General features: G+C 47.5%; 1 protein-coding gene across 2 annotated transcripts in view; it reads right to left on the reverse strand.

Moving 5' to 3' along the window:
• Window positions 1-6,437, reverse strand: part of LOC144155992 (putative caffeoyl-CoA O-methyltransferase 1) — a 33,767-nt gene extending 27,330 nt beyond the window's left edge. The window contains exon 1 of one of the 2 annotated variants that reach the window (XM_077687745.1): window positions 6,164-6,437. The gene's annotated coding sequence lies outside the window, so the exon portion shown is untranslated. The remainder of the gene's footprint in view (window positions 1-6,163) is intronic. The other variant, XM_077687746.1, reaches the window with a different exon arrangement.
• Window positions 6,438-8,351: the final 1,914 nt, after the last annotated feature.

Genomic DNA, 8,351 nt, shown 5'->3' on the forward strand with positions numbered 1-8,351 from the left:
GAGCAGATGCGGCCTGAAGATCGAGATCGACGGCATCCAGGTCGAACCCACTCAACAGTGTCGGATCCTGGGGCTGTTGCTTCGCAGCGACGGCAAGGCGGACGCGGCCCTGGACAAGATATGCCTAACGTCGGAGCATGTCCTCGGCATGCTCCGCCGCGTAGCAAAAAAGAATCGGGGCATCAAGGAGAACGACGTGCTGCGCTTGGTTCAGGCCTTCGTGGTTACCAGAACCCCTTACTCGGCTCCATACCTTAACCTAACCGGAACACAGAAGGCAAAACTAGACGTCATCTTGTGAAAAGCCACGAAGCAAGCCCTTGGACTACCCGCTTACACGTCGACCAAACGGCTGTACGAGATTGGGGTCCACAACACAGTGGACGAGCTCGTGGAGGCGCACCTCTCCAATCAGAGGATGCGTCTCAGCGGGTCCGAACACGGGAGGAGGATACTGGAAAAGATCGGATGGAGGCCTGAACCGGTGCAAACGTCCGGCCGCGTCCCCGAACATTGGAGAGACAAGATCAACACAAAACCCCTACCACGCAACATGGCGCCGGGGGAGGAGGACGACAGGAGAAAAGCGAGCGCCAAGGCTTTGGAAACGCGCTTGGAAGGCAACCCCAATGTCATGTACGTCGACGCCGCCCTGGTCAAGGGAAGCGACAAGGCCGCTTTGGCAGTAACAACAAGAGACAGGCTCGTCGCCGTGGCGTCCACGAGGACAAGAAACGCAACAAACGCTGAAGAGATGGCGATCGCATTGGCACTAATCCAACCCGGGGCGACGCACGTCGTGACAGACAGCAAGAAAGCCTACGCGAACTACCGCGGGGGGTTGATCTCCGAGGCGGCACGCGTCCTCAAACGGCACAAAACACCAGACAACGAGGTCGAACTGATTTGGACCCCCGCGCACTCCTCCCTGGTCGGGAACAACATCGCCGACTATTACGCCCGAGACATGTCCCGCCGGGAGGTGGAGGAGACGGGGGTCGACTCATTGACACCAATCACTGCCTATAAAGATATCATTACAATGTACAGGGAAAATAGACAAACGCTACTTGAGCCTCATCACTCCCTCACCCGCAGGGACCAGACCATAATACGCGGAATACAGGCAGGGTCTCTGGCCCACCCAACACTACTACGTAAGATGTATCCGCATGAATACTTCGAGCTGTGCCCGTTCTGCCACACTAGCAAAGGAACGTTAAAACACGTCATCCTACAGTGCACCGCACTAAAGGCACCAATACCCGACACACCTTTCCCTTCCCCACTTCTCCTTAATGAGCGATGGGAGATCCTTCGGCTCAGTCAGCCCCTCCGCAAACGTCCACGCGAGCCGGGCCCGTGGGCGGGAGTTGCTAGCCCGGTACGGGGCCTGGGAATGAGGCTCCGCTCCCGTCGACGGGTCCCCCCCCCCGGAGGGGTCTCACTCTTTCGCATAATAAAGTTTGATCAATCAATCAATCAATCCATAACCTCAACATCATCACAGAAGCGTCAAAGATCAGTTAGCCACACTGAGAGAAACACAGCGGCAGCGGGCGGCGTGTCTTAAAAATTTTCGAAATAATGTTTAAAATACATATAGAATTTAAACACAGAAATGAGGGTTGGCAGTCGAGAAAACCTCGGAAAGCAAAGGGGAGGATGTGGTAGATCATTGAAACAGATTAAGAATTTGGAAAGAAAGAAAGAAAGTGAAGAAAAAAATGCCCGCCAGGTGGGATCCGAACCCACGACCTCCAGAATACCGGTCTGGTGCGATAACCACTACGCTACCGGCGGGGCGATTTTCCCATTCACTTTCTGGGGTATGTTACCCCAGAAAGTGAATGGGAAAATCGCCCCGCCGGTAGCGTAGTGGTTATCGCGGTATGTTACCCCAGAAAGTGAATGGGAAAATCGCCCCGCCGGTAGCGTAGTGGTTATCGCACCAGACCGGTATTCTGGAGGTCGTGGGTTCGGATCCCACCTGGCGGGCATTTTTTCTTCACTTTCTTTCTTTCTTTCCAAATTCTTAATCTGTTTCAATGATCTACCACATCCTCCCCTTTGCTTTCCGAGGTTTTCTCGACTGCCAACCCTCATTTCTGTGTTATTTTCAACGAGCCCCTCATTTTCCTATTCTGATTCGCTACATGCATAGCGAGGGCCTCTGTTCTGGCAGTCTTGTTGCCAAAGGGAGCTTAAGAGGGTTCAAAGCTGGTCGACCACTCTGGACATGTCGTAGACACTCGAGTCACGACCCGGGGGTTAAAAAGAAGGTCCCCTTCACCCCGATTAGTCCGAATGGCGCTGGCTACCACCCCCAAGCACAGGAAACAAACATACCTAACATAAATACCCCAGAAAGTGAATGGGAAAATCGCCCCGCCGGTAGCGTAGTGGTTATCGCACCAGACCGGTATTCTGGAGGTCGTGGGTTCGGATCCCACCTGGCGGGCATTTTTTCTTCACTTTCTTTCTTTCTTTCCAAATTCTTAATCGGTTTCAATGATCTACCACATCCTCCCCTTTGCTTTCCGAGGTTTTCTCGACTGCCAACCCTCATTTCTGTGTTATTTTCAACGAGCCCCTCATTTTCCTATTCTGATTCGCTACATGCATAGCGAGGGCCTCTGTTCTGGCAGTCTTGTTGCCAAAGGGAGCTTAAGAGGGTTCAAAGCTGGTCGACCACTCTGGACATGTCGTAGACACTCGAGTCACGACCCGGGGGTTAAAAAGAAGGTCCCCTTCACCCCGATTAGTCCGAATGGCGCTGGCTACCACCCCCAAGCACAGGAAACAAACATACCTAACATAAATACCCCAGAAAGTGAATGGGAAAATCGCCCCGCCGGTAGCGTAGTGGTTATCGCACCAGACCGGTATTCTGGAGGTCGTGGGTTCGGATCCCACCTGGCGGGCATTTTTTCTTCACTTTCTTTCTTTCTTTCCAAATTCTTAATCTGTTTCAATGATCTACCACATCCTCCCCTTTGCTTTCCGAGGTTTTCTCGACTGCCAACCCTCATTTCTGTGTTATTTTCAACGAGCCCCTCATTTTCCTATTCTGATTCGCTACATAGAATTTAAACTTATACCAATGCTTGTGTTAAAATTTTTAAGTAAGTAAGTGAAAAACGTTTCAGCAGTTACAGTAGCTGCTAGGTTTGCAGGCCACGTGACCGGTACACATATTGTAGTGTCAAGTTTCGTCACTACCAACCACCACTCTTCCCATTTCAGAAAATTTGTTGCCAAATTAAATTACTTCCGCCAATTTGTTTGTGAATTGCTTGTGATTACCCCGTAATAAAAATTCTGGCTTTCATATGAGCTAGAGAACATATACGCGACAAAAATCGGTTGTGCGTCCCTTTAAAACTGTGTCTGACAGTTGTCCACGGTACCCGCTAAGATAAAACTCCCCCATGGTAATGTAGCCGTTTCATTAGTCCAACGTGATATTATTGCTTCGGAGTAATCTCCGATAAAATACGAGTTACAACCATTTTCTACAACCACACAAGCCATATAATGACAGCACCTGGGAATTCCTGCTTACAAATGCGCTGTGAACTAGTTGATTAGGACAAGCAAGTGAATCTCTGCGTAATAGTGGAGTCGTCCGAGCGACCAATTTCACTAGAATCTTTTTTGATTTCAAGATATCTACATTATATTAAAACTACCGAGCATTCACGGGAAAGTTGGATTTGCCGTAAAGCGTGTTCTGCCTACGGACACGCACACAAAAAAGAAAATCCCGGGGAGCGAGCCATGTACAGGTTCGCTGTAGAATTATGGGCTGACCTGATGCAGATTTGTTCTAGGTGAGTAAGCCAGCTTCATTTGGTTAAATTGCGTCATTAAGCGGGTCGAAATTGATCTTGATATGTGCATTAGGCGCAGCATAAAGTTCTGCTTATAAAGCGTCGTCCAATACACCTCTGTTGGTTTGTGCACTACGCTAGTGTTCAGAGTACGCGCACAGGTTTCTTGTAGTCGACCTTCCTGGTGCTACGGGGAAACCACCCCGCTGACGTTGTCTAGAGAAGTAATGGGCGCAAAGATGCAATGTATTAAAGGGGAAATTTCGACACAATTGACAACCGACTGCGGTGTTTTTTTTTTTTTTTTTTTCTCACACCCATGGTTACAGGGCACAGGCCCCGTGAAGCCTCATCCTTGTTGCGGCTTTTTGTCTGTGCCACTGGCATTTGTAACGCCAATGCCGAATAAATTTTTCATACAGTAGCCGCAAACAAGAAGAATTTTTGTCTCTCAAGAGAATTCAGAAGTCATCTGAAAGCATGGAAAGCGTAGCACTCCTATCGTTTTGTGTTTTAGTGCTGCCCATACGCTGGCCGTATTTTGCATGTTTTCGATGATGGCCGTAGATTTACCGGTTTCTGTAGTGACTTCCGCACCAAAAACAGCGGTGTTGGGACGCGTGTACGGCAATGCGGCTCCTGACCATGAATTTCGCAACATGGCGCGCACAGAGACGAGTTCATTTAAGCGGCGGCTTAAAACTCTTTCGCTACCGCGCCTATCAAAATCGATCAATTTGATCGATACTTTTGGGAGCGCGTTTTCATAGCGTTCCAGGCGTTGCTCGAACTAGTAAAGCTGTTTGGAGTTAGATCAGAAAATGGCCTTTCAAAATCAGTTTTGGTTTCATTTTTGCAACGGAAACGTGCTTTTTGACACGCGTTTGAACCACCTGGGTGTGGAAAAGGGGCGTGGTCATCGCGCGTCACTGCTACCAGCGAAGAATGCGTGCCACTCGTAATTACTCTGCACCAGCGTTTGTTTTTTGCTATCAGGGCGTGAATGCTGAACCAGCAAACGATTTTCAATCGTCAGGTTCGCACTCTGACAGTAATAATCCCAGAAATCGGCTGAAAATGTCAAGCAGTGCCTGGTTGCTAAGCTACTTTATAATTTTAGGCAGTTTTATTGCCTTTGCGCACGTTGTTCTAAGTACTGTGGTAGTTCTACTTACCCCAGGACCATTCGCAAACAATTTACAACGGTTTCGGTTTCGTTTCTGCACCGCAAAATTCATATTTAGCGCTACTACGCAGTTACCCAACTTCGAGGCTACCTGCCATGGCGCCTGGAGCGTCCGCGACTGATCCTCGAACAAAGCACGCCGCTCCTGATTTCCATCCACCCTAACCCGATTTCTGCGATAAGAACTTCAGATGCAAGTCAAAAGATCACACCCAGTCCGGGTGTCTAATGTTGTTGGTGTCTATCCGGGTGTCTAATGTTGCTGCTTAGTTGAACTATCTATTCATACGGAGTCTCCGATAAGTTTTTGCACAGTTTCATTTGAAAACTCTTAGGTGACGCTGCAATAGAGGAGGCTCGTTGTGCTGATCTTTTTCATCGCGCAACTGCTACTCGGCCAAAGATCGCAGGGCACGATTCTAGCTCATCGTACCTCATTTTTGCGAGCAAGGCTACAATTGCAAGTAAGAAGATGATAATAAAGCTCAGCTTTATGTTTTGAGAGATAACTGACCGTGAACGACAACAAGCATCAGCCACGGCGTTCCATTTCCAACTTCATGCATGTTTTTTCCGCATCGCGTGCTTGTCCCAAATATTGTGCACGCTGTAAATGCTAAGTCAGCCATTGACAAGATGTTCTTACGTTATGTGGGGGCAAATTGGTGCCTCTGATAATGACAAACCACCAGATTTATTCCAGGAAACCACCCGAAATTGCACATTTTGAATTGGAGGTTGGGCTTCACCGCATGACACGAGCACCGTGCATGCTAACATTTTTTTTTTATATCTGACAAACTGTTCCGCGCAAGTCGACATTTTTTCTAGGGCGTGTTTTTGAAATGTTTTCCTACAAAATGTATATTCTAATTTTTTTTCTACTACCGGTGGTTTGATATTCACAACTCCTTTTTTATCATTTGTTTCGACAACTTGACAAAAATTTTGATTTTGATATTTTTTTTACAACTATGATATATAAAAACCTTCAAAAAACTGGTGTTATTGGAAAGGCCGTTAAATAATCTGCATTTCGTGTTCCTGCAATTAGTGCCTAACCAATTTTTTATCAGGAAAAAAATGTTTTCTTGGACCCCTAAAATTACTCAATTTTCCGGCGGTAGTGAAAGAGTTAACTCACCAGTGAAGTTGGAAACCAAGCACAGTGTCACTCTCCGTAGAAGCTCTTCCGTGCCAACGCAGCGTTTCTGCAGGGGTAGGCAGGTGCGGGCAGATAGGTCGTTTTCAATGCCGATACGAATAGTATGTTCGCTGGTTTAATGAAGCACTTGAATGTATGTATGTATTTATTGTACAATAGAAAGAAAGGAAGGTCCGCCAACTGGCGTAAATTGTCTCTCCTAGGGGCGGACACCGGAACGCCTGCATTTGAATCAGAAAGCATGTATTTTTGTACCCTATTTTTTGTGTGCTAGACGCTAAAGTGCGCCAGCCGGATGTTCCCACCTGTACGCCAGAGTTCGTCGGTTGTCAGGCTGTGTACCAACCCCGTATCCTCCGATTCGTGGTGAGCAATGAGGTACATGAATCGGGCTGTGCTCGGTCGCCATGGGGTCGTTCCACGATTCTTTGTTAATTTTTTTTTCATTCAGACAGCGTGGATCGTGGGGCGCGCTCTAGTCCGTCCGGACAATAACAGAGTAACTGGCTTTCTATGCGAATATTCGCAAAAGAATTCTTAAGCAGGTTTAGAGAGCTTTTTTAATCAGTAGTTAATCACTATCCATGTCTTATGTAGCGTGGACGCGGGAACCACGCAATCGTCGTTGTTGTACTACAACCACGAAACCAAGCTTTTCAGGCTCATCTCATCACCCCTTTCTTTTTATCTCCTTATGCCATGTGACAAATTAGACTGGACAACACAATGTGCATTCGTGTTTATATCGACGGTGTGCTTGCTTTATGTTACGGCCACCTGTGGTGATGGTGATGGAACTTCAATGAAGCGGAGCACATGTACTTTTGCGTCCACCCGCCGTGTAATAGGCAAAAATACAGTCTTGGGCTTAACGCAGGTAAATAACTGCTATAGCTACGAGTTGGTTTTGTCGGCAGACCTCAGAAACCATAACACCCAGGGCGTAACCTAAGCGTTGAACGCAAGGCCGTTGTTCCTTTTCGTTGCAGCATAAAACAGCTGCCGCGGCCGGAAATCGGACCGGCGACGTTGTGCGTGGCAGGCACCGGAGCCCTTCGCCACTGCGCAATTGCGTTGGAGCTGCTGTACAATAGTTCGACACGAAGAAAGTGTCGCTGTTTAGCCAGCATTCATTTGGCGTTTGATTTGGCTGGCATTGCTTGCGCCAGCAGCAATGAATGAATGAATGAATGAATGAATGAATGAATGAATGAATGAATGAATGAATGAATGAATGAACGAATGAATGAAACTACGCAGCAACAATTATCCGGATGCAAAAAAATGTGATTTCTGAAAAATCTATGCATGCGACAAATACTTTCTGCACACCACCAGAAAAGTAATATTTAAAGGTTTTATCAAAGCCCGAGAATTCAAATCAAATTGGGGTTTAACGCGTCGAAGCAACACATGGGCTACAGGGCGCGTCAAGGTGGAAACCTCCGGATTAATTTACGCCAGCTGCGGACCTTCAGCGTGCGTCGAAATCTCGATCCACGGGCGTTACCATTCTCCGCCTACTTCATAAGATGGCCCCAGTGGCCGGGATACAAACCCGCGTCCTTGTGCGCAGCAGAACAACGCCTTAGCCACCGAGACTGGTAGACAAAAAAGCATTCCCAGCTTTCTGGCTTAAAATTCAGTTGATCGTTGAGGAAAGTGATATTCACACAAAGCAAGGAGTCTACTTGTGCATAAAAACTCCAAAAACACCTTCCAGGACTCTGAATATCTTTTGTGCAATTCACTGTCAAAATTTACTTCCCATACATATAAACTGGATAGTTTCCATGAATCTGGAGCTTGCTCGCACAACGCGCTAGACTTCAAACTGCGCACAAAGCAGGCTTTGACCCCCAATATTAGCTGTCTGAAAAAAATTTGTGTCCCACTTGATCATACAGAGTAACCACTACTAAAAGAACTGCAATAAGCCGGAAAGCTGCACCTGACAAAAAAATACAGGTAATTGGGACTCTGAAATAAAAGCGAGCAGTACAACAATTCACCCTCTTTGGGAATGCTGGCTTCCTAGGGGCTCCCCATGACTGGGGCCGTTCAGTTGGCCCATTTGCCCTCGTATAAAGACACATCTACAAGTGGGTGTATTCGGCGGATGTGTGCAATGCAGGAAAATAAGGGCACCTAAGGACGAAAAGCCCGC

This window comes from Haemaphysalis longicornis, unplaced genomic scaffold (genome assembly GCF_048455015.1).
Source record: "Haemaphysalis longicornis isolate Haplotype H1 unplaced genomic scaffold, Haemaphysalis longicornis Haplotype H1 scaffold_1, whole genome shotgun sequence".
Lineage (NCBI taxonomy): Eukaryota > Metazoa > Arthropoda > Arachnida > Ixodida > Ixodidae > Haemaphysalis > Haemaphysalis longicornis.